The sequence below is a fragment of the Styela clava genome, chromosome 15, assembly GCF_964204865.1.
Source record: "Styela clava chromosome 15, kaStyClav1.hap1.2, whole genome shotgun sequence".
Lineage (NCBI taxonomy): Eukaryota > Metazoa > Chordata > Ascidiacea > Stolidobranchia > Styelidae > Styela > Styela clava.
In genome coordinates, this window is record NC_135264.1 from 2,917,501 (window position 1) to 2,922,500 (window position 5,000).

The 5,000-nt window shown below is 55.9% G+C and overlaps 2 non-coding genes and 1 pseudogene across 2 annotated transcripts; all 3 read right to left on the bottom strand.

Annotated features, from left to right (window-relative positions):
• LOC144413507 (large subunit ribosomal RNA) overlaps positions 1-412 on the bottom strand; it is a 3,695-nt pseudogene extending 3,283 nt beyond the window's left edge.
• A 288-nt stretch (positions 413-700) lies between these two features.
• LOC144413160 (5.8S ribosomal RNA) lies at positions 701-854 on the bottom strand. Its single transcript, XR_013469197.1, has one exon. It is a non-coding gene; the product is annotated as a 5.8S ribosomal RNA (ribosomal RNA).
• A 298-nt stretch (positions 855-1,152) lies between these two features.
• Positions 1,153-2,962, bottom strand: LOC144413307 (small subunit ribosomal RNA). Its single transcript, XR_013469340.1, has one exon. It is a non-coding gene; the product is annotated as a small subunit ribosomal RNA (ribosomal RNA).
• Positions 2,963-5,000: the final 2,038 nt, after the last annotated feature.

Below are 5,000 nucleotides of genomic sequence, written 5' to 3' on the forward strand. Positions count from 1 at the left end.
TTCACGTACTCTTGAACTCTCTCTTCGAAGTGCTTTTCAACTTTCCCTCACGGTACTTGTCCGCTATCGGTCTCGCGACCGTATTTAGTCTTAGGTGGAGTTTACCACCCGCTTAGGGCTGCATTCCCAAACAACCCGACTCCGAGAAGACCCGAAGCGGCCAAGGCAAGCGCCCCTATGGGCCTAACACCCGCCGTGGGACGAGGCCTCGATCAGAAGGACACCGGCGCTCGCCGTCAGCCGCACTGGGACTTCCGTACGTCACAACTCGGCGCGCTCGAAAAGCGCGCAGATTCGACGCTGGACTCTTCCCGGTTCACTCGCCGTTACTCAGGGAATCCCTGTTGGTTTCTTTTCCTCCGCTTAATAATATGCTTAAATTCAGCGGGTGCTCTCGCCTGAACTCAGGTCGTATGTGTCAAGCGGGCCGCTTCTTACACGGCCCGCTGGCATCGCAAGTCGTCGCCGCCGGCGCCGACCGAGCGCGTACCGTCGCCGCCTTGGCCCACGGTCGGTCTTGATCTCGTGACCGGACCGACCGACCTGGACCCGCCCCTCGAACGTAGTTGAACACGTCGAGGGGCCGGCGGTGTACGGGACACGCGGTCGCGCCGAGAAAGCTCGGCGACCGCTTCAACTTGGGGCGACGCCCGGCCGTCTTCGCAGAGGCCAGGCGACGGCCCTCGGGTGAGGACGAACGCGACCCTGAGGCAGACGCGGTCCCGGGATTGACCCGAGACCGCAATTCGCGTTCAGAAGGTCGACGTTCAATGTGTTCTGCAATTCACATTACTTCTCGCACTTGGCTGCGTCCTTCATCGACTCGCGAGCCGAGTGATCCACCGTTAAGAGTCGTCCTCGACGTTTCGCCCGGCGCCGAAGCGCGCGGACGTCACACTGTGGGATCGACCACAAAACCACCACCGACAACAACTGCACAAAAACACCAACAAACGGCGCCGAGCGACCGCCGGGCTGGGCCGGCGGCACATCGAGCGCGGTGCCCAGAAGCCACCATCGCACTCGGCTGCCTTGCTATGCCAACGTGTTACGCGTGTCGCACGGGGAGGAACCCCGATTGACGGCCGCCCTCTCGGCGGCACCCAAAGACAATTCAGTGCGCGGTCGGCCGGGGCCTACCACCACCTTCGGTAATGATCCTTCCGCAGGTTCACCTACGGAAACCTTGTTACGACTTTTACTTCCTCTAAATGATCAAGTTTGATCGTCTTCTCGACACGCCGACGCGGCCGTTGCCAGCCGCGACGGGGCCGATCCAAGGATCTCACTAAACCATTCAATCGGTAGTAGCGACGGGCGGTGTGTACAAAGGGCAGGGACGTAATCAACGCAAGTTGATGACTTGCGCTTACTGGGAATTCCTCGTTCAAGGGAAACAATTGCAAGTCCCTATCCCAATCACGAATGAGGTTCAACGGGTTACCCGGACCTTTCGGCCTAGGTTAGACACTCGCTGCTTCACTCAGTGTAGCGCGCGTGCGGCCCCGGACATCTAAGGGCATCACAGACCTGTTATTGCTCAATCTCGTGTGGCTAAACGCCACTAGTCCCTCTAAGAAGTTAGACGCCGACCGAGAAGGTCGCGTAACTATTTAGCATGCCAGAGTCTCGTTCGTTATCGGAATTAACCAGACAAATCGCTCCACCAACTAAGAACGGCCATGCACCACCACCCACAGAATCAAGAAAGAGCTCTCAATCTGTCAATCCTACCTGTGTCCGGGCCGGGTGAGTTTCCCCGTGTTGAGTCAAATTAAGCCGCAGGCTCCACTCCTGGTGGTGCCCTTCCGTCAATTCCTTTAAGTTTCAGCTTTGCAACCATACTTCCCCCGGAACCCAAAGACTTTGGTTTCCCGGAAGCTGCCGGAAAGGTCGTCATGGTAACGCCTCCCGATCGCTAGTTGGCATCGTTTATAGTCAGAACTAGGACGGTATCTGATCGTCTTCGAACCTCTGACTTTCGCTCTTGATTAAAGAAAACATTCTTGGCGAATGCTTTCGCAGTAGTTCGTCTTCCGCCGATCCAAGAATTTCATCTCTAACGGCAGAGTACGGACGCCCCCGTCTGTCCCTCTTAATCATTACCTCGTGCTCCGAAAACCAACAAAATAGAACCGAGGTCCTATTCCATTATTCCATGCAACACTATGCAGGCGAACAGCCTGCTTTGAACACTCTAATTTTTTCAAAGTAAACTTATCGGCCACCGCCGACACTCAGTCAAGAGCACCGACGGAGAACCGAAGGTGAGGCGAACGCAACCAGTGACACGCCTTGCGACGGACCGGCGGCGCTCGCCCAAAATCCAACTACGAGCTTTTCAACCGCAACAACTTTAGCATACACTGTTGGAGCTGGAATTACCGCGGCTGCTGGCACCAGACTTGCCCTCCAATGGATACTCGTTAAGAGTTTTAGGATGTACTCATTCCAATTACAGGGCCTCGTTAGAGTCCTGTATTGTTATTTTTCGTCACTACCTCCCCGTGTCGGGAATGGGTAATTTGCGCGCCTGCTGCCTTCCTTGGATGTGGTAGCCGTTTCTCAGGCTCCCTCTCCGGAATCGAACCCTGATTCCCCGTTACCCGTTATCACAAAGGTAGGCACGTAGCGTACCTTCGACAGTTGATAGGGCAGACACTTGAATGATACGTCGTCGGTGCAGAGACCGTACGATCCGCGTGGTTATCCAGAGTCATCAAACGTCACAGGACGAACCCGGTCGGTTTTGATCTGATAAAAGCGCGCCTCCCGAAGTCGGCGCTTAATGCATGTATTAGCTCTAGAATTACCACAGTTATCCACTTCGCTTACGAGACCAAATAAACCAAGACTGATTTAATGAGCCATTCGCAGTTTCGCTTTACGAGAACTCGTACTTGCACCTGCATGGCTTAATCTTTGAGACAAGCATATCACTACTGGCAGGATCAACCAGATAGCTGCGACAGCTGCGCTCGGCCCTTGCTGGGCCGCCCGGCGCGTGCTCGTCGCATTCGTTTAAGACCGAGGCGATCGCCTGCGGCCGTACTCAGCTTCGACAGTCGCTGGCCGCGACGTCCACGCTCTCGCCGGCAGTGCCAGGCGGAGCGATTTGCGTTTTTTCTTTGCTCGCCCTCTCTCGGGCTCGATCCATTCAGTTTCGCACAAACAAGAGCTCTGCCGGCCGCCTGCAGCGGTGCCTAAAACCCGGGCATAACAATGCGACCGTTCTGCTAGGCCGACAAGCGCTCAAGCCAGACGCTCGATCGAACGCCCCCTACATATTAGTCGAGACAACGGCTCGCTCATTAGCATCGCGTTTGTACTTTAACTTTTTTTGGCTCGGCTTCTTTCGACGCCGATGCCGGCGACGCAGCACTCTCTCGCCCGCCAGCCACCGAGAAAAGGGTGCGCTCCGACCGGCCCCGCACCGCTCTTTCTTGGCTCATTCGAAATTACTGTCTTTCGCTCTGACATGCCTTACCTAGGGTTAGGTTAGTATGCTTGCACGTTTGTACTTTAACTTTTTTCGGCTCGGTTTCTTTCGACGCCGATGCCGGCGACGCAGCACTCTCTCGCCCGCCAGCCACCGAGAAAAGGGTGCGCTCCGACCGGCCCCGCACCGCTCTTTCTTGGCTCATTCGAAATTACTGTCTTTCGCTCTGACATGCCTTACCTAGGGTTAGGTTAGTATGCTTGCACGTTTGTACTTTAACTTTTTTCGGCTCGGCTTCTTTCGACGCCGATGCCGGCGACGCAGCACTCTCTCGCCCGCCAGCCACCGAGAAAAGGGTGCGCTCCGACCGGCCCCGCACCGCTCTTTCTTGGCTCATTCGAAATTACTGTCTTTCGCTCTGACATGCCTTACCTAGGGTTAGGTTAGTATGCTTGCACGTTTGTACTTTAACTTTTTTCGGCTCGGTTTCTTTCGACGCCGATGCCGGCGACGCAGCACTCTCTCGCCCGCCAGCCACCGAGAAAAGGGTGCGCTCCGACCGGCCCCGCACCGCTCTTTCTTGGCTCATTCGAAATTACTGTCTTTCGCTCTGACATGCCTTACCTAGGGTTAGGTTAGTATGCTTGCACGTTTGTACTTTAACTTTTTTCGGCTCGGCTTCTTTCGACGCCGATGCCGGCGACGCAGCACTCTCTCGCCCGCCAGCCACCGAGAAAAGGGTGCGCTCCGACCGGCCCCGCAACGCTCTTTCTTGGCTCATTCGAAATTACTGTCTTTCGCTCTGACATGCCTTACCTAGGGTTAGGTTAGTATGCTTGCACGTTTGTACTTTAACTTTTTTCGGCTCGGCTTCTTTCGACGCCGATGCCGGCGACGCAGCACTCTCTCGCCCGCCAGCCACCGAGAAAAGGGTGCGCTCCGACCGGCCCCGCACCGCTCTTTCTTGGCTCATTCGAAATTACTGTCTTTCGCTCTGACATGCCTTACCTAGGGTTAGGTTAGTATGCTTGCACGTTTGTACTTTAACTTTTTTCGGCTCGGCTTCTTTCGACGCCGATGCCGGCGACGCAGCACTCTCTCGCCCGCCAGCCACCGAGAAAAGGGTGCGCTCCGACCGGCCCCGCACCGCTCTTTCTTGGCTCATTCGAAATTACTGTCTTTCGCTCTGACATGCCTTACCTAGGGTTAGGTTAGTATGCTTGCACGTTTGTACTTTAACTTTTTTCGGCTCGGCTTCTTTCGACGCCGATGCCGGCGACGCAGCACTCTCTCGCCCGCCAGCCACCGAGAAAAGGGTGCGCTCCGACCGGCCCCGCACCGCTCTTTCTTGGCTCATTCGAAATTACTGTCTTTCGCTCTGACATGCCTTACCTAGGGTTAGGTTAGTATGCTTGCACGTTTGTACTTTAACTTTTTTCGGCTCGGCTTCTTTCGACGCCGATGCCGGCGACGCAGCACTCTCTCGCCCGCCAGCCACCGAGAAAAGGGTGCGCTCCGACCGGCCCCGCACCGCTCTTTCTTGGCTCATTCGAAATTACTG